This window comes from Emys orbicularis, chromosome 5 (assembly GCF_028017835.1).
Source record: "Emys orbicularis isolate rEmyOrb1 chromosome 5, rEmyOrb1.hap1, whole genome shotgun sequence".
In the NCBI taxonomy this organism is placed as follows: Eukaryota; Metazoa; Chordata; order Testudines; family Emydidae; genus Emys; species Emys orbicularis.
This window is the reverse complement of record NC_088687.1, coordinates 6,483,961-6,511,544: the sequence shown is the minus strand read 5'-3', so window position 1 is coordinate 6,511,544 and position 27,584 is coordinate 6,483,961.

Sequence of the window (27,584 nt, the reverse complement as noted above, 5' to 3'; positions counted from 1 at the left end):
GCCTGCAGGGTTTTTTTTAATAGTTTCTTTTCCTCATCTGTTCAGTTGGAAAGGATAGCAATCCATTGTACATGCTGCACTTCAGCAAGAACAAAGGTGCTTTAGAAAATGATTTTCATACATCTCGGATAGTTCATCTTTCCCTGTTTTGCATGTTTGTTTGCAGTTGTTGGAAGTAACAGAAAGCAGAGGGCTGCATTTGTGTCTTATTGTTAATCTTATTTCCATGGATCATAAAGGAAAGTAGCTGATCTAGTTTTCCTCACTGATGTACAAGCAGTTTAAAGCATTTTGCATAAGAACCTCGACATTCTCACCTTAAATTGTGCTGTTTGTCAGATCTCCCAAGCCAAATAAGGTGGATCTCAGTCTGGGGGTGTACCTAGAATACTACAGAAAGTCATGCTGCAGCTATAGGAAGTGGCAGTCTCTCTCTCTCTCTCTCTCTCTCTCTCTCTGCATCAGGCTGTGTCTGTACTATGGAGATTATACTGGGGTAGCTATGTCAGCATAGTTATACCAGCATTACCCCATAGTATAGATACAGCCTTCACTGACGAAAGGTTTTTTCATCGGTATTGGGAACATCACCTACTTGAACAAAGCTATCTCCATTCAATGGAGTGTTCTTCCATCAACAGAGCTGTGTCTACACAGGGGTTAGGGCAGCATAGTCAGGGGTATTTCCCACACACACACACGCACACTCACCAGACCGACCTAGCACCACTGACCAAATTTAAGTGTCGAGCAAGCCTCAGTGCTGAACAAGTGTTCCAGCATAATGGGGGGGAGGGGAACTGTGCTGCAAGGGGGTGCTGCCTCCCATAAGAATGGTAAAACCAAGTCCCTTTCCACTTACATTTGTTAAGGAGCACGTAGCAACTTTTGCAGGAGAGGGGATGCTAGCCCTTGTTTCCTGGCCAAATTCCACCTTGAGTAGTTGCATTGCGACTACCTCAGATTCCCCCTCCACTTTCAATTGGAGATGGCATTCCTCTTCATTGCCTAAATGCATGCTGTTAAGACAGCTACCACATTTCACCCATAGGGTAGCTGCAACTGAGTTCTGGATGAACAGATTCTGTTTTATATTTTCCACTGACTGGAGTTGCTCCTGATTTGCACTGGTGTAAAGAGAAGAGAACCAGGCTCCCGGTTTGAAAAGCACTTTGGACCCCTTCAGAACAAAAAGGTGCTGTAACAAACATGAGACATATTAGAAACCCTAGTCACACAAATCTAACCAGTTTCCAATTAAGTGGCTATTTTAGTATGTTTTTGCCCACCTAGATATATGCCATATAATTAGGAAAGCGATCAACTGAATTGCAGGTACAGAGGCATCAACTTGTTATTTATATGCACTGCATGACATTTAGATGGGAAACAGTAACTACCTGCGTCACCTGAAGCCTCTTTCAGCTACCGCCTAGCAGCAGAGGAAAATTCTCCCCCTGAAAACAATGTGCAAGAATCCACATTACCCATTACCACAGTGTGCAGCATAGTTTCCTCCCCATGCCTGGATCCTCTGCTCCTGGGGAAGCAGCACTTATTATTTGCAGTCATTGGATTTAACAGTGAGTGGACTATTATACGTTTCCCTCTTGCTCGTTTCTTCCTCTTTTTTCCCCATTCTATAGATATTTTTTCCCTTGGGTTGATTCCTGTTATTTGCTTGTCATAACTCCCACTGAAAGGACCCATAGCTACCCCAAAGCCCTAAGCCACAAAAAGCTCCCCCTCCCCAGAAGAGAGGGACAGATTGTTTTAATTTCATAATAAAATAGAAACATTGTCCTGAGCATGTATAATGTACTAGCATCTGGAGCACAGAGCAGCAAGAACGGCCTACAATTTCCTGTGATCTTTCTCTGGTCAAGTCCCAAAAGAAAATCCTTTTAATCTTGAGATTCTGATTGTAAGAAGAGACCGAGCACTGGTTTATAACCCCTGATCAAAGAGTGTGCAGCCCTCATCTACAGAGCTCCTTACAGAAGCCGAAATCCTATTGACGTCTATTGGAGTTATACCTGTGCACATAGTAAGACCCCAGGTTGCGATTCTCAAAGCTGATGAAATTTACCCAGTCAGCTCCCATTCTGTTCACTGGGCTATTTCCTCTAGTCATCTTTCAGCCAAATCATTGATCCCCGTCCTCCTTTGACAGGGGAAAGGACTGAAAACCCGGCCAATTCCAAACCCCAGGGGAACCAAGGCACAAAATGAGGAATGTTTCTTTTGTTGCCTTGATCTCCTGATCCAGGCCCTGCAGAAGACCCTCTGGGGCTATGTGGGAATTGGGATCTGCAGCTGAGAAGGGTGGATGGCATCTTTCCCCAGACAGCTCCACCGTTACTTCCTGGCTAAGATTAGTTTGAACACTTTTCCCTGTCTGTACTGTAGGTTGCAGGAAGATGGCTTCAGGGCCATCTGCTGGGTGGGGATTTTCTGCCAGAGCGCTGGGGCAGATGGGAGAGTGCACAGATGGCCAATGCTTTGCAGAGACAATTCTGGTGTCTGGGAGTGCCTTCACATGGAGTTGGCAGGCCAGGCCCTCTCAGCCTTCCACACAGCGGAGGTAGTCCTTCCCTTGTGAGTGATGGGCACGAACTATTGCTGGATGAAATTTCAGACAAATAGTTTATTTCCCCAAAAAATGCAGTTTGGGGCAACCTGAAACTATTGGTGCATTTGACACAAAGTCACAATCGTTTTGGCCAGAAAAAAAGGTCAGGACTTAGCTCCCATTCACAAGTGGCTGGAGGAAGAGGGGATACTGCCCCATGGGCAGAGCTCACCTGGGATGTAAAAGACACAGATTCAATTCCCTCCTCTGCCTGGCAGGGAGAAGGGATTTGAAAATGGGTCTCCTACCTCCCAGCAGCTTGCCCTAACCACCTTGGCTATCCTTAACTGATGCTCGCTCTCCCCTGTTGAAGTTGCTCTACGGGGTTTTAAACACTTGAATAGTCAGTGGGCCAGAGTGCGCATATGGGAGACTAACGCTGCAGCCTGGTAGTTAGGTCATTCACGCGAGAGCAGGGAAAGCCAAGTTGAAATTTGTTCTCCACATCAGGCAGAGAAGAGAACAGAAGCCAGGTCTTCCGCAGCCCAGCTGAACGCTCTAACGTCTGGGCCCCAGGCCGAGGTGCTTCTGGCAGTCTAGCCCTTTGCTTTTATTTTAGAAATGTCCAGAAGCAAAGTGATTATTTCGACCAAAACAAGTCGTGTCAATTTTTTCAATTCACTGACTTCTTTGGAATTTTCCACTGTGGTTGAACCGAGCCCCCAATACTTTTTGTTTTTCAGAACTGCCAGCAAATCAACCAAATGAGCTATTGGCCCAGCTGTAGGAATGACCCAGTGAAAACACCGCAAGGTTCCTCTTGCAGAAACTCTCCCCCATACAGATTTCCCCCATGTAGGGGATTCATCTTACCATCCATTAGTTTAGGATCAGGCCTGCACTCTCCAGCCAGGTTCAAGGGGTAGACATTTATTTCACTGTCACTTTAATCTCCCTCCAGGTATCCAGTAGCTACTGTTAGGCAGAGGGAGGGGTCTTATACATTGAGGAGTGTTCAGAATAAAGATCTTTAAAACTGCAGTCACCCCGTCCTTTTGTAGCTAGAGGGCAACAGAACAATTTAAGGCACAAGGAGTGGAAGTGGCAGCTGTGTCAAACTCTCGGCATCTGAAGAACATGTGGTGTGAGCAGGTCATGTTACCTGCTAGATCTTAGCGATTGAGACCGGCAGTAGCTCCGGATTTCATTTCCGACCAGGGCCATATGTTTGAACAGGAAGTCTAGTTTCATCTTCTACTATCCCAGTTACCTGCCCAGCAAAACAAGTTCCTGAGAAACCTGTGAGTTTCAGAGAGCTCGCACGTCACACATTCCTTGCTAGTATCAGGCTGTGTTTTGTTCTTCAGGTTCGCGTTCTGTTCAGCATTTCAGAAAAGCACAACAGCTATCCAGCTGCTGCAGCTCCTACGTCTGAGCTCGGGGTGGCACAATGCATGTATGACGTGAGTGCGGGACAGTGGCACTGAGCCACCTCTGAGGACACAACGTGCCAGGCTACTGCTGGGTTCACTTGTTACAAGGCATCCCTGCAGTATTTTCAGTAAGCCTCTTCAAAACACCTCATTTTTCCCTGGGGAAAATTATCCCTCCTCCATTCCTGCAGCCCTTACATATCCAAAGCTAGCCCCAACCAGCCTGTCAAGGTTCTGCCTGGGATTCTGGAAGATGCCTATGGAAGTTGAGTGCCCAACTTCCTTTAGTTCCAATGAGTTGGGTGCCTAACTCCCTTAGATGCCTTTGAAAATCCCACCCCCTACCTCTTTCCTTTGCTAAACTCTCACCTCAAAAAACAGATTTTAGCCAAGATTTTCAAAGATAGACCTTCCTCCACTAATGAGGCCAGCTTTGATTCCCTTTTTTTCCCTTCTCCCACTCATATCTACACCGTCTTCCAAACTCACCCTCCGTAGGTAACCCACGAGGCTGACCTCTACAAGTCCCGCTTGTCTACAAGTCCTACAAATCTACAACTTGTTTAGCTGGCACAGAAGCTCCATCGCATAGGTCTTTCAGCTGATTTCTCTAGGGCACAATTTATGTTCCATTCCCTCTGTATATGCCCTGATCTTTCCCTAGCCCTTGGGCTTAGGGCGCACCCACTAGTGTCTTTTAAACTAATAAAGCATATGATGAGAGGCTGTGTAATCCAATGACATCTGCACCAGTCTGGCTTGCAGGAGTGAGTCTAGGCCTCTGCTTCTGACCTGCTGTGTGACCTTTGTCAGTCTTGTCTATTGTGATTGGAAACTCTGAAGGGCAAAGATGGTCTCCTACTTTGTGCTTGTACAATGCCTGACAATGAAGTCCCAATCTCAGCTGAGGTTTCTGGGTACTCCTGTAACAGCCTGCTTGGGGATTATTTCTATCTAGTGACGGGTGGGGTGTATGAACCTCACACTGGCAAGGGTTAAGGGAAGCCAGTGAGCACAGTTAGTGTCCCTGATGGCACCTGGAGGCTGTGTATCAGGTTTAATTAAGGATGAAACCCAGATGAGACAAGAGGGAGGCTGATGTAAGGGGAGGAGTTGAGGGAGGGAGTTGGTACCCTGGGATTGGCCTTGACTGGAGAAGGTAATTCCTGAAGCACTGAGAAGATAGACTGCAGGGCAGGAGCCTGAGGCGCACTGGGCCTCCAGGGAGAAAGCCCTGGGAAGCAGCCCACTGTATCAGAGCAGGAAAGAACACCGCAGAGCATGGGATGGCGGCAGAGTTTGCTAAGGACTGGGGCAGGAAGGGTGGAAGAGTGTGTGTCCCTTTGCATTAAGTTTGGACTTTGGGTAACTCAGAAGGGGTAGGACAAAATGTGACCAGGCCAGTGGTCCAAGTCATAAGACAAAGTGGAGCACTAGCAGGCCTGAATGGTGTTTGATTGGGGCAATGGAGAAGGCCCTGCAAAAAAAATTTATCTTAACAAAGAGAAGGTTAAGGGGTGACTTGATGAGTCTAAATATCTATATGGGGAACAAATATTTAGTAATGGGCTCTCCAGTCTAGCAGAGAAAGGTCTAACATGATCCAATGGGTGGACATTGAAGCTAGACAAATTCAGAGTGGAAAACAAGGTGCAACTTATTAAGCAGGGAGAGTAATTAGGGCAATTTTTAAGTCCAGATTGGATGTTCTTCTAAAAGAATTATTTTGGAGAAGTTCTCTGGCCTGTGTAATACAGGAGGCCAGACTAGATGATCAAAACAATGGTACCTTCTGTCCTTGGAGTATATTGATGCTGTGCCCAGCCATGAGGGGTGCTTTAACTAGTGAGCTGCTTTTGTAGAATTTAATAATCAAACAATCACCGTTTAAATTAGAGATAGACACGCATAAGCAAAAGATCTGCAGGAAAACTAAGTCACATGCTTGGTTTGTATCTTGCCCCATAAGCCTGCCCGTCTGTAGAAGGTTCCAGTACTTTCCACGGGAGACAGAGTTGTGAAATAAAAAAATAGAGAGATGCTTTTCATTCATTTTCACTTGGTAAAACACAATTCTATCTACTGCGCACTGAATATTCTCTACCTGAATCTGCTTTCACCGAGTCATTCTACAAGTGGAAATGAGCCAGCATGTAAGTCAGCTAATTTTTTTCCTTATCAGGTCAGTTTCTAAATATTCCAAAGTGTACCCATTTATTTCCAATGGAAAAAAAATCCTACCAAGCCCATGTTTTTATAATGAAGCATTTGGCTATTTCTATATCCTAAGGGGAAAATGCCAAGACACAGGTTGGGAACCCTATAGAGGTGGAGAGGGAAAGAGTAGAGAAGAGAGGATCTGAAATCACTCTCACACATACTGCACACTTCCATAATTCAAAAAGGCTTGATCCAGTTCATTTCAAGTTGTCAAAGGGCCAGTATTAGGATTAATAATACTGAGAAGCCCCTACCAAGATCAGGGCCTGATTGTGTGCTAGGCATCGTACATACAGAGACGTTCCCTGCCCCAACGAGTTTACAATCTAAATAGACAAGACAACAGGTAGGAAAAAGGAAGAATTATCCCTGTTTTACAGATGGAGAACTGAGGCACACAGAGACTATACCCCTTGAAGACAATAGAAAGGGCCTCATTGACTTCACTGGGCTTGGGATCAGGCCTAATGTCAGAGAGGTTCCTCTGTATAGGCCATCTGTTAATGGGTCAGATCGAGCAAGGGACGAACCACCTGCTGAAGTTTGCTGAACACTTTCAGCGCCCACTGAAGTCAATGGGCCTGGTTCCCACCCCTGAGTAGTCATTTAGCGCCTGATCCAGAGGCCTGTTTCCATTGGGCTTTGGGATCAGGCCCACACACCATTCTCAATTTGGGGGCATCTTCCACCCACTTTCCAGTGGGGTAAAAGACTGCACATGGGCAAGGCAGTGGCGAATCAGACCCCAAGGTGGCAACTGAGAGCACGGCCAGAGTCACTTATCCCTTTGATAGATTAGGCCCTATGACAGAGTCCAGCCGGCCATTTCATGGCTGAAAGCCCTCTCAGTAAGAGGTGGCTTTAATATTTACATAGCAAAGCCAGAGAAGAGATTTATGACACAATAAAATCCCAATCTCATAGTACATTTCATTAGTAATAGTAATTAATCAATCACTTTGCTTAATATTTCATATTACAAGTCCTCCAGCCACCACTCCCCATCATCCCCTCCTCCAAGGCAGGCATAAGTCAGTCCTGATACTCTCATTTTACTTGCTTGCACTCCACTATGTTTCTTCCCATTTAAATTAAGAATAATTAAAAGTTTGTCATAGCAAGAGCAGATAAAATGCACTTAAAAGTCAATCCAGAGCTCATACAAGCCTTTCATTTAGGATATTTTTCAAATTTGGTCAACCAATTTTCCTAAGATATAAATTTTTATTAGAGAATATTTAAAAATAAACGGTACAAAAGATTTGAAGAGTCAGTTGTCGATCATTGGGGGAACATACAGAGTATGGGGGGGATGTTGTTATGTCAGGGTTGGCAGCACACATAATACATACAGACTGTGATGTCTCCAATGGGGGGGTAAGCGGTGGGCGAGATCAAGACACAGTTGGTAAGCGGTGAGGGTCAATCATCCGCATAGGGGGTACAAATAGTCATATTATGTAACCCTTCTGCCCATCTAAGTTGGCAGCGACAAGGGCCGGGTTCTGTATCTAGGGGTTCCGTTTCAATAACACAATGCAAAACCGGCTCGAGCCCCCACCCAGTGACCTGGGACAATTACATACCACCCCCCTGGGTACCTCTAAGAGGCAATACTTCCCCTCTCGCAAGCACGGAGTCTGAGTGTAGCAGAAAATGTTTAATAACATGAGGTAAACGACATCAGCATAAAATTGGAAAAACACCACAAACAGGATTCATAACAAACCATGAGCAAAACCCACCCCAGCAAATTGGGCTGTGTCCTTTCCCTTTGGTTCTTGAATCCAGCAACCCAAAAATCACCCAGAGTCCCCAAAGTCCAACACCCCCAAAGTCTCTTGGGTCCAGCAACCACCCAAAGTCCCAAAAGTCCAACAACCCCCAAAGTCTCTGTCCCTGGTCAGTGCAGCCCCAGAGTAAAGGGGGGGGGCACGCAGGGTGTTAAGGGGCACCTTACGTGATCCGAGGCTGGCCAGCCGTCTGTTTCCCCATGGGGGTTCCGCTGCAGCCTTCACCACGAGCCAGTCCACTTTCCTGCCATCCCACGAACTGCTCCGCTCTACAAGCTGCTCCGCTCCGCTCACCGACCAGTGAGCCGTTCCAGCCGTCCCCGCAAACAGCTCCGCTCGCCGTTCCTTGGGCCACCCCAACCGGCCCAGCAAGGCTCCACGCCGCTCACTGCTCCTCCAGTCGTCCCCACAAATTGCTCCGCCAGCTGCTGAGCAATATAGCTTCAGGCTCCCCCACTAGTTAACACAGCACTCAGTGATCTCAGCTCTTAATAACTTTAGCTCTTTTGTGATTTCAGCTCTTAGCAATTTCAGCTCATAGTATAGTAGGGGAGCCCCAGTGCTAGTGCACCATTAGCCCAAAGTGAATTCAGCTCAGCAGCCTGTAACTAGACTCCTAAGGGAATCAAAGTTAGCTCTGACATTCAACAGTGGAGAGAGGAGGCAGTGCAATTGGTGTTTCAAACCCTCAGAGGGGGCCCATACCATCAGGTACAAATACCTGTCCCCATCCTCTCTCAATTCACTGGGTTTTGTAACCCATGCCCCTTGTCAAGCAAGTGCTACTTAGGTAATGGTGAAGGACTCACTCAGTCCTTCTGTCATACAACAGTTCCACTGGCCTTGATTCACAGAATCAGGGTAACAAAACTTTATTCTTCCTGCCCCAATAATAGAGAAACTGGGGATCCCACACCAGCCAAAGTAACCACTTTCAGTTGCTGTGTTTCATGCCAGGCGAGTGGGTGTGCCTATGCAAACAAGATCAGCCCCTGGAGTTCTTTTCCACACTCGCCATAATTCACCATCAGATGTCAGGGTAGAGCTCATCCTGACTCTGCTTACAATTATATGGAGATATACCTATCTCATAGAGCTGGAAGGGACCTTGAAAGGTCATTGAGTCCAGGCCCCTGCCTTCACTAGGAGGACCAAGTACTGATTTTGCCCCAGATCCCTAAGTGGCCCCCTTAAAAATTAAACTCACAACCCTGGGTTTAGGAGGCCAATGCTCAAACCACTGAGCTATCCCTCCCTGTAAGGATTTCTGGATTTTAAAAATCTTATTAGGCTCTTTGGGGTTTGTTATCCTAAAGGAGGATGTTTTTGCTTTGGGTCAATGATATTCTATATTGGTTATGCATAGTTATCTATGCAACAGCTTTGCTTTTGCTGCACTGCATCTTTAAGACTCTGCTGGAGAATCTGCTGTTATGTGAAGCTGAATGACACAGCTTGGTACTGAGGAGACACCGGGCTCTCTCTCTCGCGCGTGTGCATACTTTACTTTTGTTCTTTCTTGCTTGGTTTTATTTTCTGAAACTGAACTAAAAGTCGATCAAGTTGGAAGTACACAGTTGCTCTTTGCAGATGGATAAACACAGCAATGCTCACTCAGTAACTTTTTCAGCAAGTATTTGGGGAGGGTTGAGGTGATTGCTGGTGGTGGTTATGCAGGGAACTTGAGTGGGGGAAGGGATTTTGATTTGAAATGTGTTTGCTGCTTGGTGGTTGTGTGCATAGGGGAGAGGGATGGGTGTACAAATGCTACGCCATTTTGTTTCGGTGTAGCGATTGTAGGCCTGTCTTGTTAATTGAGGGTAAAAGCATCTAGGGCCTGGGATCAGCGTTGTTCTGGCTGTTTAGAACCAAATGAAGAATGGTGGGATTTTCAAAGATGCCTAAGGGAGTAAGGTCCAAACATTTAACAAGACTTGTGCTCCTAAACCCCTTAGGTGTTTTGAAAACACAAGGTATGGGCTTGATGCAGGAATCACTGGGTAGAATCCTCTGACCTGCCTTATGCCAGAGGTCAGACAAGATCATTATAATTGTCCCTTCCGGCGCTACAATCAAGGAAAAGCTCCTCCCAAGTCCCTACATTTATATCAATCCAGCCTCTCATTTAAAAAACAAAAAAGATCTTTCTCAAATCCAGATCTTTCTTCATCTCTGTAATTGGACAGAGCAAACAGTTTGCTTCCCATTTAGGGGACTCTTATCCCATGCCCCCGAGGCTAGATATACTACATAAATGCTTCATCAAGATGTTTTGACTATATGCCATACATAAGCTGCCTTCAGCACTATAGGGGATCGTAAACGCTCAATGTCTGTTTTGAATCAGCATATGCCAAGTTCCAATTTAATAGAAAATATATCTTGCTTTAAAGATGACATAATTCCCCATTATACAGAGAACAGGAAGAAAAATAAATCAATAAATAAGTTAGGATAAGAAAAAAAATCTTCTGAATGGCATAAAACTGCAATAACTGCTACGGTAACTGTTTTAAAAATCTATACAGCCTCAAAAGTTAGATGGATTTCAGACCGCTTTCCTTGATTTATTGAAAACGTTTAAGAGGTTGCAAAAATGCATATTTACTGAGCTGGCAAGCTTAAATTCAGCATGCACAAGATTTCAGAATCTTCAGGCCATACTACATATGCCCGGTTAGTTATATTGCTACCCCTTGTAGTCCAAAGATCATAGAATAATAGAATATTAGGGTTGGAAGAGACCTCAGGAGGTCATCTAGTCCAATCTCCTGCTCAAAGCAGGACCAACACCAACTAAATCATCCCAGCCAAGGCTTTATCAAGCCGCGCCTTAACAAGCTCTAAGGAAGGAGATTCCACCACCTCCCTAGGTAACCCATTCCAGTGCTTCACCACCCTCCTAGTGAAATAGTGTTTCCTAATATCCAACCTAGATCTACCTCACTGCAGCTTGAAACCATTGCTCCTTGTTCTGTCATCTGCCAGAACTGAGAACAGCTTAGCTCCATCATCTTTGGGACCCCCTTTCAGGTAGTTGAAGGCTGCTATCAAATCCCCCCTCACTCTTCTCTTCTGAAGACTAAATAACCCCAGTTCCCTCAGCCTCTCCTCGTAAGTGATGTGCCCCATCCCCCTGATCATTTTCGTTGCCCTCCGCTGGACTTTCTCCAATTTGTCCACATCCCTTCTGTAGTGGAGGGACCAAAACTGGATGCAATACTCCAGGTGTGGCCTCACTAATGCCGAATAGAGGGGAATAATCACTTCCCTCGATCTGCTGGCAATGCTCCTACTAATACAGCCCAACATGCTGTTGGCCTTCTTTGCAACGAGGGCACACTGCTGACTCATATCCAGCTTCTCATCCACTGTAATCCCCAGGTCCTTTTCTGCAGAACTGCTGCTTAGCCAGTCGGTCCCCAGCCTGTAGTGGTGCATGGGATTCTTTCTTCCTAAGTGAAGGACTCCGCACTTGTCCTTGTTGAACCTCATCAGATTTCTTTTGGCCCAATCTTCCAATTTGTCTAGGTCACTCTGGACCCTATCCCTACCCTCCAGCGTATCTACCTCTCCCCCCAGCTTTGTGTCATCTGCGAACTTGCTGAGGGTGCAATTAATCCCATCATCCAGATCATTGATAAAGATGTTGAACAAAACCGGCCCCAGCACACTCCTGAGCCATGTAGTTATACCAACTTAATCCCCCCCGGTGTACACAGCACTCCATCAAAGGAATGTCCACATAGCTACCACTTCTTGGGGAGGTGGAGTACCAACGCTGATGGGAGAAGCTGTCCCGTCAGCATAGGTAGGGTCTTCACTAAGTGCTACAATGGCGCAGCCGCACCCGAGCATGGCTGTAAGTGTAGAGAAGCCCTAAGCAATCTCTGATTTGCTGCACTATTGACATTAGCTATCTTGAGCTTGGCTCCTGCAATGGGATCTGCCTTTGTGAACAGTGAATGAGGCTGTGGCCAGGCACCAAGGCTCAACCTTTGCAGATCCAGTTCCAAGTTCAGGACCTAACTGATCCCTGTTTTCATTTCAGAACTATCCCACCGCTCTAAATTTAAGCTAGAGTCTCCCCTATCGTCTGCAGAACTTTCTCTATGGCTTCAGAAAAGAAGTCATATGATGATGCATAAAACTTCCAAATACTGGAGCATGAGGACAATGGGAGTTGTAGGGCTTGACTTATCTAAGGTCTAACGGATGCTTGGCAGACTTCAGGGAATAAATTGCATTTGTTCTTTTAAAAATGTGGTTCTGTAAACAAATAGCACTGGGGTTAATGACTGTGCGGCTGTACTTGTAGAAGGCCTGCATTATTTATCTATAGGCGAATGTTAACGCACAGTAGGAATGGATGAATTTGTTTTTAAAAATTTAACAACGCTATCATTAACTTTTTGATGGATCCATTCCAGAGTTGCACCATCAGCCTGGACACAGGGGTCCCCACTCCACCGAGGTTCAGAATTAGGGGAAAGATAAAGCAAGAAAGGGAGTGCGCATGGAACTTTGAGTCAGGAGAGCTAGGTTCTAACCCAGCATTGCTACTACCCTGGTGCATGACTTTGGGTGAGTCATTTCACTTCTATGTTTCCCCTCCTACACCTCTGTCTGTTTAGGCTGTAAGCACACTGAGGCAGAGATGGTCTCTCACTATGTGTATGTAATGGTACCGAGCACAGTGGAGCCTTGATTTTGGTCAGGGCCTCTTAGCATCACTGCAATACCAACAGGAGCGCCGCCAGCTTTTCCGCCGCCCTATGGCGGCGGAAGGTCCCACCCCGAAATGCCGCCCCCCCACAGAGGCGGTGGCCGAAATACCGCCACAGTCACTGCCCCCCAAATCGCAGTGCCCTAGGCGACCGCCTAGGTCGCCTAATGGGTTGCGCCGGCCCTGAATACCAATAATGGGATTTTGTGCCAGTTCTGACTCACTTTCCAGTTGGCCATGTTCATAGCCCCTTTGTGTGCTAGGGGCAAGCCTTTGTTCACCTAGCTCTTGGATATTCATTATTCATGCCAGAATCACTCATCCCTGTTTATAAAGCCAACCAGAACTGAGAGTAGGAACAGCTGGGAGAAACAGAACACAGGGGAGCTATAATTAATGGCACAGAGATGATACTGTACATGGAAAGCTCCTATTTACCCCACTCAATGCAAGAGTAACAGGCTGCTCAATGAAATCCAAGTCACATGAGCTCACTACCAGACTCTGCTAGCCATACATATTCACTTGGCAGCTGATGGATATGACTTCCTGTCCAAAAGATCCAGATATTTACCTCCTTCTCCTTTGGAGTAGAGTGAGGACAGACTGCTTTGACCTCATCTGGGCTACAGGGACAATGAGATTGCCTGGAGACTGGGTGTGCATCGATAGCCTCTAATCCCTTCTGCAGGATCTGCTAACTGTCTTGGAAGAGGAAGGTTCAGAAGCAGGGAATTGGTCCTTTGCTCTTTGCAGAATGCCCTTGTTAATGGGAAGCGCCCGCCTGCCTGGACTGGAGAATATCAAAAGGGCAGTGTGATTTCTCCCTTGCCCCTGACTATTTCCACATGCATCTGGTTAGGCATCTGTGCTGGCTTATTTACATATGACAGCAGATGCCCATGCAGTTCGCCATAGGATTTTGTTAGGTCCCTCGCGTTCGCTGTTGTGCTAGACAGTGTCACTTTAGATTGGCTCCAGCCATTTCTGCCTGAGTCTCCAAAGGGTGTGATCTCCCGTGTGGTGTTCTGAAGGGCTCTCATCCGACTGTTCAGGGTCTTCGAGGCTGCTACAGGATTTTGCAAGGTAACCTGGACGCCCACATGCAGCGGACATGCCAGCTTTATGGCTTGTTGTCAACACACCCGACTGCTGTGGCATGTTGGATTTCTTGTGCCTAGCTGAGAGGGAGACTTTAATGAGAGCGAGATGGATGAAGATGAAAGAAAAGCCACTAGGCTAGGGAGAGGCCCTGAGAGTGTGGCAGGTCGCTCCTTTCCCCACTCCTGTGGGTGCTTGCTAAAGTGTTTGGCAGTAAAGTTCCTCTTGGCTCTCTCTAGCTTCTAGCATCAGCCAAGGAGCAACAGTATCCAAGGTGCCTTTATTCATCCGCACCACAGCTGAGTCCTTGGAGCAGTGTCCCCCCGATTCAGATCTCAGCACAGCAATCCCTGCCTCCGTAACCTCCAGACCAGACAGTGTCTTGCCCATGATGTACTCTTATGTGGGACTCCATTTACAGGGAGCTTGGAAGTGGCAGTCCGTGCAGCTGTCTGCCTGCTAGATGGGGATGGAAGATATAGTAACTCCTCAGTCACTGTACCGGGTTCCTAGTCAATTCCAATTGCAATTCAAAGCCTTGATTTGAGCTACACAGCTCTATCGGACTTGGGCCACAGCTGCTTAGGAGGCAACATCTCTCCCTTTGATGACAACTGAGGTCAGCCGAGACATTTAAATAAAACGCCCCAGATTTAAACATGAGGGAGATGATGACAGAGCCAATGGTGGTGGAGTCTTACGTGCAGAACTCGCTCTCCCTGGTGGCCTGAGGGAACCCGGTTTATTGACCTTCCAGGGCCAGGGAACAGGCCAACTCCATTCTCAGACATTTGCTGAGAGATACAAGGGCCTGGAGCTGGCTATTTGCAGGACATGGTCTTCTTGCGCCACCTCTGAGAGGTAAGCTGCATGCACAGGTACATGCTCATGCCATTTCGTCCATGTCCCCAAAGCTTTATGGAAGGGAGCAAGAGAAACAGATCTGAAAAACAAAGAGGGTTGCTCTTTCTCTCAGTATCTGCCTGCATTTCTGCAAGAACCTGACCTTCTTTTAGCTGCTTGGAACTGATTCTTTGTACGCCCTGGCTGTCCTAGACATGTTCCGGAGGATAGGAACAGTACTGACAAGCAGCCAGCCTTTATTTTTGGTTTTAGGTTGAATACAGCAAAAGTGCCCTGCTTCTACAATGTGCACTGTCTACAAGATTCACGTGTCAGCCGGACGGGAAATCAAGCCTAGCACATCTCCTAGGGAATCTTGAAAAACAAGCTAGACGTTATAGGCACCAGTCCTGTTATTAGGAAAAAGCTGATAACAGTCACATTTGCCCTGAAGCTTCCACTGTCTCATCCTGCAGCTTGGCTTTTTTCTCTCTGCCTCTATTCAGTCAACTGCTGCACGGAGCCTTTTCAATCATCCCCGCAGAGAGCATATGCAGTATGTTAGAGCCTTTCAACAGGCTGCCCAGACCCAAAGAGACAAGAAGCAACACGAACAGTGGCACAACTCTTTGGGTCAGACTTGTGGAAGATTCTGTTAAGTGATGGGTTTGCTTCTCACATGGAGAAGACTAAAAATGTGGAGCTATTCCTCCTGCCCTCCCACACCGCAAACATATGCCTCCATCTGCCATGGTCTGACAGTTATTATAGGCTCCACAGCCTATTACTAAGTAGCTCACTGTCTTATTACTTGTTTCCTGCCAGGTTATGTTCAGCTGATTCCCCAGTGTCAATTCAGAAAAGCACCCCACAGGCATACAAACCCACAGCCACCGGGGACTAGTTTTCAGATTGGAGTGCTTAAATTCAGGCACCTAAACACAGATTTGGCGAAATGCCGGTCTTAGGCACCCAAATACTCGTCTAGACTTTAAAATCAACATGTAGATGCTTAATTACTGAGTTAAGGGCCTAATTTTAGGCATCCAGATTTGAATATTGAGCTTCAGTCCCTGTGTTCTTAAAGCCACTTGATATAAAAAACAAACAACAAAAACTTTTGCCTGTTACGCTAATCTCCTATCATTCCAGACACGTAACACCTCTTCCCCTACATCTTTGTAAGTATAGATTCCTATTACTGAAGCTATTTATGGGGCCAAATTCAGTTTCTATTTCCACCCATGAAGCATCATGGACTAAAACCCTAACTGCTCTGACTTTACTCCATCCTCCATTCAAACTGGACACTGGGATAACAAAGCTGCCTAAAGGCTGCTATAGCCTACGCCACGTGAAGCTGTCCCACAGGGACCGTTCTGCCCACTCCTGACCCTCCTTGCCTCCACACAGGTTGATAGAGTGGGCGACACTGAGCCAATTAGATCAGCTTCACATCACCCAAGGTGTCAAGTATCAGAGGGGCAGCCGTGTTAGTCTGGATCTGTAAAAAGCGACAAAGAGTCCTGTGGCACCTTATAGACTTATGCTCCAATACGTCTGTTAGTCTATAAGGTGTCACAGGACTCTTTGTCGCTTATCACGCAAGGTGATTCCTGTACACTGGGGAAATCTCTGGTTGACACTTTAGGAGAGTTTTCCAGGAAAATAAAACCAATTTATTAAAATATACATAGGATTAAGTGAGTTGAAGCATAAGGAATGAAGATAGATGGGTATTTTGTATTGTTTTACTTTTTCTAAAAGCCTAAAACTTAATCTGGCAAGGTACCGGCTTTGTTCAAGACAGTTTCTTTCACCAAACTTCCTTCTTCCCAGCCATGGCTGACTTCCACTCAGTCAGGACATTCCAGAGAAGTGAAAGGGGCTGGTTTCCCTTAGTGAAAGATCTTTGCCTAAGAAGGTTTCTCACCCTAGATTCAGTTTCCAGAGATGCCAACCCCCATGTTTCTCAGCTTGAGAAAGCCTTGTTCCCTTGTGTCCATCTAGTGATGAGTGCCAAAGATGGCTTCTGTCTTTGCTTAGATATCCTAAAGTTCAATGACCTTGTTTCAAGAAGCAGGATGCTGCTTTTCCTTTCCTGTGGGCTTCCCATCCCCCTGTATGCAAATAGGGCTTTCATAATTTTGATTACACCATGCTTAATTTACATAGGAGACAGGTAAATAGATTTGATGTTTCCTCCTTTCTGGGAGACCGGTTCCTCTTTCTGATTAGACTGTAAAGCATTATATTAATGAGTGTGCATAATTCCTTATATAGTATTAGCATACATTTTATTATATTAATTGCAGTGTGTCATAGGCTTTCATAAAACAAATCTATACACTTTTATAATAGAGCAATATTGTATACACTAAGTTGATTCAATAAAAATAAAACAGTAGTAGTCACAAGGACTAGGTGGTATTCACCCAAGAGTTCTGAAGGAATCCAAATATGAAATTTCAGAACTACTAACTGTGGCAAGTAACCTTCCATTTAAATCAGCCTCTGTAGCAGATGACCGGAGGATAGCTAATGTGACACCAATTTTTAAAAAAGGCTCCAGAGGCAATCCTGGCAATTACAGGCCAGTAAGCCCAGCTGTAGTACCAGACAAATTGGTTAAAACTATAGTAAAGGACAGAATTATCAGACACATAGATGAACACAATATGTTGGGGAAGAGTCAACATGGCTTTTGTAAAGGGAAATCATGCCTCACCAATCTACTAGAGTTCTCTGAGGAGATCAACACACATGTGGACAAGGGGGATCCAGTGGATATAGACTACTTAGATTTTCAGAAAGCTTTTGACAAGGTCCCACACCAAAGGCTCTTCAGCAATGTAAGCAGTCATGGGATAAGAGTGAAGGTTCTCTCATGGATCAGTAACTCGTTGATAGGAAATAGAGGGTAGGAATAAATGGTCAGTTTTCAGAAAGCAGAGAGGTAAATAGTGGTGTCCCCGAGGGGTCTGTGCTGGGACCAGCCCTATTTAACATATTCATAAATGATATGGAAAAAGGGGTAAACGGTGAGGTGGGAAAATCTGCAGACGATACAAAACTACTCAAGATAGTTAAGTCCAAAGCAGACTGTGAAGAATTACAAAGAGATCTCACAAAACTGGGCAACTGGGCAACAAAATGGCAGATGAAATTCAATGTTGATAAATGCAAAGTAATGCACGTTGGAAAACAATCTCAACTATACCTACAAAATGATGGGGTCTAAATTAACTGTTACCACTCAGGAAAGAGATTGTGAAGTCATGGTGCGTAGTTCTCTGAAAACATCTGCTCAGTGTGCAGCAGCAGTCAAAAAAGGGAACAGAATATTAGGAACCATCAATAATGGATAGATAAGACCAAAAATATCATAATGCCAGTATATAAATCTATGGCATGCCAATTCCTTGAATACTGCATGCAGTTCTATTTGCCCCATCTCAAAAAAAGATACTTTAGAAATGGAAAAAGGTACAGAGAAGGGCAACAAAAATGATTAAGGGTATGGAACAGCTTCCATAGGAGGAGAGATTAAAAAGACTAGGACTTTTCAGCTTGGAAAAGAGACGACTAAACAGGGATATGATAGAAGTCTATAAAAATCAATAAGGAAGCATCATTTACTCCTTTACACAAGACAAGAAACAGAGGCACCCAATGAAATTACTAGGCAGCAGAGAGGTACACACAACAATGCATAGACAACCTGTGGAATCCTTTGCCAGGGGATGTCATGAAGGCCAAAACTAGAATGTGTTCAAAAGAGAATGTGATAAGTTCATGGAGGATAGATCCATCAATGACTATTAGCCAATTCAGTGAGAGATGCTCTGGGTATCCCTAGTCTCCGCCAGTAACTGGGAGTGGATGAATCACTTGATCGCCTGTTCTGTTCATTCCCTCTGAAGCACCTGGCATTGGCCACTGTTGGAAGACAGGATACTGGGCTAAATGGACCATTGGTCTGACCTGTTATGGCCATTCTTATGTAATTGCTTATCACTTGAGGTTTACACACACATCCCATCTTTATAGTCCAGCAAACGTTTGCATTGTATTCCTTGAAAAGCCAAGCCCAGACCAAGCTTCACTCTTCTGCTGGGGCAAAGATGTTATGCGATCTCCTCCCCCATTTGGTAGTTTGATAGCTTTGTTTACCCAATATATAGACGTACCTAGCTCAGGGTTTATGCCATGATAAATACCCTATTTCATTATGCTCATAACACATCAAACCTGCAGGATCCATCTTACACACATTTGTACAAAAGAGGTTGATCACAAAATACCAACACCTCTTGATCGATTTATTCATCATAAACTGAGCCCCCATAGAAGGAAACTGATGTCACACTCCATATTCTTCATAGAAATATTGTTATGAGAGGAAAATGGCATAACTAAGATATGTGTTATGCAAGATGGGTCGCGTGAGGTGTCATTGAAAAAAGTTATGATTTGCTGAATGTGATTATCCAGTTTGTATGCATGTATCATTTCTGTAGCTGAGATTAAGAATATTGCCTATGTAACAATTACAACCGTGTGTGTACTTGGGGGAACGCCCACCAGACAGCAGGCAATCAGCCTGAATGAGCCATTTCAGAAGGACAATAGAACTTTGAAGATACTAATCTCCCACCGTCCTGAGGAGCTTCCTGGGTTGTTGCTGAGACACTGCAGTCATCTGATAATGTCACCTGGTACGGAGTACCACCTTGAACACTGCTGGTATTTTTCCACCAGAAAGAAAGGGTTCCTACCTTATGTAAATTCTATTTACAGCTGGGGAGTAAATCAATCAGCACTCTTCTCTATTGCCTAAGGAGATTGCAAAAAACACCTGAAGGGAAAGGCAGAGATTGAGTCCAGGCTGAGACAGAGGCCAGTCTGTAAAGAGAAATAACTGGAACTCTAAGCTACAGAAACTCTGCAACTTGCCTAAAACAACATTTGGGGGGGGGGGGGGATTACATTTTGTAACCTGTTTCTTCAGTGTATTAAGCTTCATTTGCGTGTTTTGTTTTATTTGCTCAGTAATCTGCTTTGTTCTGTTTTCTATCCCTTATGATCACTTAAAATTTATCTTTTATAGTTAATAAACTTATTTCTTGTTTATTTCAAAACCCAGTTTGTGCAATTCATATCTTGCAGGAGGGGGGCAAAAAGCTGTCTGTCTCTCCACATTGAGGGAGAGGGTGAATTTTTATGAGCTTGTGCTGTGCAGATCTTTATAGCGTAAGGCAATATTATTTTGAGCTTATACCCCAAAGGAGATGTGTATGTGAGTGCTGGACAATCCCCAAGCTGATTCCTCCCACACAGAGCTGATCTCAGTGTGTCTGTGTCCATTTGCAGCTGTGTGTGTGTACTGGAGAAGGCTTGAGGGCCTGGGTGAGGAAACCCAGGCTGGTGGACAGGGTGAGGAAACCCAGGCTGGTGGAATGGGCAGAATCAGTGGAACCCCAGCATATCAGGTGGCATATCAGGGGAGTCCAACCCATCACAGAAACTTTTTTTTAAATGGAAACTTGGAAAATATTTTCCAGCTGTCTTGATCTTTAAAAAACAAAGAGAGGAGAAAGTGCTACAAAAGAGTGAGGCTGTGGGTGGATGGGGTGGGGAGTAGCTAGACATGAGTTAACATGGTGAGCAACAGACAAGAGATATAAATAGCCAAATGTTTGAATAATGTCTCTTGAGAAGACATAGAATGTTTCATATGCTCCTCCATCAGGAAGAGCCAGAATAGTTTTGCTGACATTGGGTAAGAACATGTATTGGGGAAAAGAATGTCAGAAACATGAATTCAAATGTCAGAAGACTCAGACTCTCTGCAAATACCTGTTGGACTTGGGCAGGGACTCTGCCTAGCACAGCGGGCGCTATCTTGGTTGGAGCCTCTCGATGCGACCCTAATCTAAATCTAATGCCTGAAAACTAGGGAGTTCCCTATAGAACAGGCGGAGCATGGGCAGTGGCAATAAGTGTTTCCTCACTGCAATTGGGCCACAACATCTTCTCCTCCGGGGACCAACTCTCAGCATTGGAGTAAGTTGGTCTCTCCATGCCCACTCCATGCCTGGCCTCTCTGCTGAACTGACTGAGAAGGTGTCATGTGTTGCCAGACACTAGTCTATGAGCAGCTGTACTGAGACCATCAATTCGTTTCTCTCGGGCTAATGAATTGTTATGGGATATTTATTGGGAATGGCTGAACATGAAAAGCTTTGGATTTCATATCTTTTGGACTCCTACCCCAACCTTATCCAAATTAGCCAAACCCTGTATTTTTAAGCCCTTAGTCTTGTTGGCCCTAGCTATTTGAAATCTGTTTATTCAAAGGCCCGGAGTAGCAAAGCACTTACGCACACACTTGAATTTAAACATGTGAGTAGTCACATTAAGCTCATGGATCGGCCCACTGAAATCACGGGCACACGCTTAAATGCTGTGCTGAACAACTTACATGTTTATAGTTAAGCATGTGCTTAAATGTTTTGTTGAATCAAAGCCTTGTACTGCACTCATATCTGAGCATGTAACAAAATCTCAAAAATCCAAGATATTACAGCAAAACAGGAGACTAAACTCTGATCTCAACTACCTCTGTTATGGTGGCATCTCAGCACCCCAGTCACAGACGAGGACCCCATTCTACTGGCACTATACAAACAAAACAGAGACAATCCCTGCCCCAAACCGCTCTGTAAATCTGGCATGGCTTTGGCGAACTTACTCCAGCTTTACCCAGGAGTGAATGAGATCAGACTCTAGCCTATGGTTTCATTTTGTCCCTTCTTGATAGCAAGTTTGATGGCTCTGCGAGCACTGAACTGACAGATACCTCACACCACACCTGATGTCAGCAGACATGACATTCACCTAATGTCTTCTCACTCGCCTTAAAACTTTTATTTGCCTTAAAGGGATTTTTTAGAATGACCCAACTGGCTCTATATTGATTCCCTTCCCCTCTCCCCTTTATACTGGGCTCCCTCGCTTGTTTTTATGAGCTTGCATTCTAAGATGGTGGCATTTGATGCAGTTTGCCATTAAATACAGCATGGTTCAGGGAGTGTTATTATGGAAACTTCCCAGCAGCCCTTGCAACCTCCCCCATCTGAGTTTTCCCATTCACTCAATACCCCCATGATAGGAGTATATCTATATACAAGCTTGTCTCCCCAACAGACTACTGCTCCCACCATCTGCTCATTTCTTCTCACACTGAAATGGAGGTCTGTTATTCCCTCAGGCCTCCTGGTTGTGCCAGAATGGAAAGTCCTTGAGAAGGCTCATGAGAAATGCCTTCCACCCAAGCTGTACTTATTCTGTGGATAGAGAGAGGATTTAAGTCTCTGGGACCAGGTCTATACCCAGATTTTGTACCAGTATTGCTATTTTGGTTAGGGGTGTGATTTTTACTCAAATTGTTACATTACAGCCCCTAATGGGGAGGCAGTTATACCAGTATCAAAGTGCTATATATCACTGTAGCGTATTCCCCTTCCCATATGGGAATAAATTATAGTGACAAGCACATTTATATCTGGAACACTATTTCCACTAGGCATGGTTGTCCTGCTTTAACGAGAGTGATATATATGAAACCAGTACAACTTGTGTGTTTAGACAAGGGCACAGGCTCTCATTCCATGAAGGCTAAATTCACATCTCTTTTTAAAGAAAACCCACAATTCCCTCCTCTTTCACACACAGTTTTCTACAGCAATGTCTGCCTTTGGTAATATCTGAGCTTGGTGAAAATGTTTGCATATGTTTCCCAAATAAATAATGGTAACAAGACAGACGGAGGCCTTGTCTACATTTTGGGGGGAGATCGATCTAAATTATGTAACTTCAGCTACGTGAATAACGTAGCTGAAGTCGACGTACTTAGATCCACTTACCGTTGGGTCCACACTACGCGATGTCAACTGGAGACGCTCTCCCATCGACACCCCTTCCGCTTCTCGTTCAGGTGGAGTACAGGAGTCGACGGAAGACCAATCTGTGGTCGATTTAGCGGGTCTTCACTAGACACTCTAAATTGACTGCCGATGCATTGATCGTTGTGTGTCGATCTCCCGGTAAGTGTAGACAAGCCCTTAGTGTTTGCACATTACATTTCCAAACCTCTTGACTAATATATTAGTAGTACTAATAACTAGTAAATAAACATTACTAATCATGTATTCCAGTACCAACAAGTATATATTGAAATTATTCTGTTACACTAGATTTATTGCTACTTGCATCCTAGCAATGAGCTACAGAACAGGTCATTGTTGTAAGTAATTTACACTTACTGTACAGTATTTCTTGCAGAGATTTAGCTCTAATCTGAGCTGATTCCCTGTTTTACTTTTCACAGAGTCCCCATGCACAGTACTACTATTGTATATTCCTTTTATTCCAAATACCAGATATACATCTCTCAGATCAGTTCACTGCAGACTCAAACAGTGAGGAATTCAACTGTCTAGGTCCTCTGGCAGTTTAAAATATTGTCAGAGCACTGGGAAAGCCATGGCTAGATCTGAATTTGGTAAGGGATTTGATATCAAGCTTGAATGAAATAAATCAAATGGAAAAAGAATGGAATCAAATGCACATGGCAAAGATCACAGGGGGTTAATTGGCAGCCTTTTTGTTTGATCACTGTCCAAGCATCATTGAAAGTAAAACCAGATGTTTGCTCCCTGCAAAAGGGGCAACTGGCCTGCTTAGACATTAAGAAAATAATTCATGATTTAAAAAAATACATAAGAATGTTTACAACTTTCTATGCAAAAAGCCTTCCTAGAGGCCTTGAAATAAAGCGAGTTTGAGAGATTTTGCAGAAACAACTTAATAGATCATTTGGATCCAGTAAAGGTTTTGTTCTATTTAAATTGTCTTTAAAGTTTCAGAGGGATTGACTGCCTTTTCACTGGGTTTCTTTTCTCACCTTGTAAATGGCTTTTACTGTTCCTTAGTAGAACAGTCACTAAAGCACATGGCTAATTATGCACTCAGTACAGTTTTCTGGGAAGAAATGGTTTATTGTGTAGTGTCAGCAACATTTCTAGGCATCATTCAGAGTTGTGCAATGTACATTATTTTAAGTGATTCTCACACCACTTATTTATGTCACCCCTTCTTATTCTTGACAGACAGTTTAGTCATTTTATAACGGAATGTAACTCATCACACTAAACATTTAGGATAGTCGGATAGGATCTAAATTACTGCTGCACATACAATCATATCTAATCCAATTAACTGAAATGCAATGAAGCAGTATATGAGAGGTATATCAGGCAACCTGCTTTGCTTTTTCAAATCTCTCTGATAAGCAGCAGCTAAACAAGTTTGTCAGGCTAAATATAGGCAGATCAACACTCTTCTGCTTTTAATTTTAGATTGACGTATGCTATGCTTGCAGAGACACTCCTGCAAGATAAGGCACTTCTTTTGTGGAAGTGCTTATAGATTTTTACTTCCTTTCCCTCTCCCTATTACAACATGGGACCTGTATCTGCTTGCTTGTGTCAACTATAGTTTTGTTACCTACAGTGAAGTCATCAATCAATGAAGTGGCAGGATACAATTAGCTTACAATTAAGGTCACTCTCTCCCAATCATTAAAAAGCAGGGAAATTGCCAGTTATGCTGAAATTTATGTCCCCATCTACCTCAGTTCACATCTTACCACCCAAACACTTAAAGAAAATGTCCAAAGGTCCCTACAATTCATAACAAATTCTCTTTCCATTCCACCGTGTAACCCAGCACACAATACCTATCCAGTCCCTCAGAATCATATTGCAAAGCAAATGTACCCTGCAAAGCCTTTCGGACCTTGGTCACTTTTCCAGCACGCAAGCCTCTGCCATTTCTCCCCTCCTCCCACCGCAATGGTGGCTCTGAATGCCCTTCTCATGGAGAAACCCACGGGAGTGTATCCCACCTACTGCTGACACCGCAGTGCAACTAAGGTCAGGGAGGTCAGAGCCTGACTCAGGTGAGCTGCAGGTATCTGCTGAAGAGTGAGAAAGCTCCTAGGGACTCCAGAAGCTGCTTCGTTTGTGATCCCAGTTTTGGCACATTCCTCATTTCCCGAGTGCTGCTGGTCCCTTCTCCCCCCTCCCCCCCCCAGCTGTGAATGGTGGGAGACAGAAGAGAAGAAACACCCTCTCCCTACAAACAAGGGGAGGAGGAAGGACAAACCAGTCCCAAGAGCTACAGGCCTAGGTCAGTGAACGATGAGAGGCCCCTGTTACGGGGAGGATATGCTGTTGCTGCCTAAGGATATGCTGTTGTTTGTCTCAGCTGCCTGTTTGCATGTTAACACCTCAGCTCTCCATTGTACCTCAGCAACATGAGCATTGTGTTATGGTAATGGTGCTAAGATGTGGCTACATTTGGTGTTAAGGGGCGGGGCTCAGGTCATGTTAACTTACTTCACTTTTAAAAGCTTCATTTTTCCAAGTCTAGACAGAGCCGGGGTAGGCATGGTATCTGTCCCTGCCCCTAAGAGGTAAAGTGATGTAGACTCTACTTCAACTAGAGGGAAGCCAACAAAAATGAGATTTAATCAACACAGTTTTTAAAAGTGAATGATTTGTAATTGTTTTCTCATGAAAACTTAGTTATGAATTTATCTCCAATGTGTCAAGGGAAATTCAATTATCCTCTGAACAGTAATTTTGTTACATTTCTAGACTAAATTCACTGAACTGTGAAATAGAGGAATTTTAATCCTGCTTTTAGTGAAAGGCTCAATTCAGCCTTAGCTATGAAGTCACCAGCAATGTCTCAATACTAGCTCATCTCTTCTGCAGGGCTGCTTATTCCAGAGGTCATGTGGAAAAATTCAGCCAATACCCTGAGAATTCAAAAGGTAACGTTTTTTGATAATCTTTTGCATGCTGGTTTGTTTAGAAATGTGGTATAGACAACCGAACTAAATTCCTTATCTAGATACTGTATTGGTAAAATAGTTCTGATAAAAATAGAATGATAAACCCTTATTGTCCCTCCTCACCCTAAAAATAAATAAAGTCACCCAAACTTTTGGGGAGTTTGGAAACTGTTTTAAAATGACCTACCATCCCACGTTAAAGGCCAGGCCCCTTTCTGCTTCCAAGTTCCAGACAGACTCAAAGACACCTACACAGGGCCAAGAAGACTGTACTTAATGTAGATTCAGATAATTTGTCATGCTTGGATAAGGAGCTGAGCATTTGGATGCTTGACTGAACGGAAGCTCCAAGCCCTTTGAAGTTTTCTCATCACTAATTATTTTAGGGTCTATGTTAATTGCCTATACAATGCATGAAAGTGATGGTATACAGAGTCAGCCTGGCTGTTCTGCATGCAGCTATCGGGGCACAGGACTTCAGCCTCCTTCATCAGTCCAGAAATGAAACAAGTGCCACAACTTATTTTTAAACACTGTCTGTCATGGGTGTAAGTCAAATCAGATAGCTACCAGCAAGAGAGACAGTGGACTCAGATGACATCATGATAGAAATCCATAGGCAGCATTTTTTCTTTTTAATTAGTAGCTTCAAAAGAAACTCGGTGACATTATTACAAGCTTAAAGGGGAAGCACAATACCTTCAGACAAGCACTCTCTGCAAGAGCCAATTTGCAAAATTGATACAAATCGGAGACAAAAACTAACACATCTAAAACAAGTCTACACAAACAAAGACAATAGCACTCTTCCTTCCATCCAAAGAAAATGAACATATTAACAATGAATCATGCCAAAAGCTGTTCACACTAAGAAACTGACTAAGTCCAGCTGCTAATTAGAAGTTAACCTAATGTGCAACATTTCTAGAATTATAGTTATAGAATCATAGGACTGGAAGGGACATCAATAGGTCATCTAGTCCAGTCCCCTGCACTCAAGGCAGGACTAAGTATCAACTAGACTAGCAGTTCTCAAACTAGGGTCTGAGAGTGTACTCCAGAGAGTCTGTGAGTCATGTCCAGCTCCAGAGGGTCCGTAATGCCCCACTGATCAACTTCTCCCCCTCCCTCCCAGTGCCTCCTGCATGCCAGGGAACACTGTTCAGCGGCATGCAGGAAGTGCTAGGAGAGGGGGGAAGGAGCGGGGACCGGGCACGCTCGGGGGGTGGGGGTGGAAAGAGGTGGGGAAGAGGAGGGGGAGGTGGGGTAGAGGAGCAGCGTCAAGAAGAGGTGGAGAAGTGGTAGGGCCTTGGGGGAAGGGGTGGAGTGGGGGCGGGGTTTGGGGCTGAGCAGGGGTTGAGCACCCCCGGGGAACATTAGAAGCCAGCTTGGGGGTCGGCAACAGTTTTTTAAATCAAAACAGGGGTCCTCGGGTTGCTAAAGTTTGAGAACCGCTGAACTAGCCCATCCCTGACAGGTGTTTGTCCAACCTGTTCCTAAAACCTCCAATGATGGAGATTCCACAACCACCCTAGGGAATTTATTCCAGTGCTTAACCACCCTGACAGTTAGGAAGTTTTTCCCAATGTCCAACCTAAACCGCCCTTGCTGCAATTTAAGTCCATTGCTTCTTGTCCTATCCTCCGAGGTTAATTTACCTCCCTACTCCTTGTAACAACCTTTTATGTACTTGAAAACAGTTATGTTTCCTCCTCAGGCTTCCCTTCCCCAGACTAAACAAATCCATTTCTCCCCCCGTCCCATCTTTCCTACAACTTTCATCATTTTTCTTGCTCTCCTCTGGAGTTTCCCCAATGTGTCCACATTTTGCCTGAAATATGGCACCCAGAACTGGACACAGTACTGCAGCTGAGGCCTTGTCAGTATGTCTTGCTTACAACACTCCTGCTAATACATCCTGGAATTATTGCTCTTTTTGCAACTGCGTTATACTGCTGACATATTTAGCTTT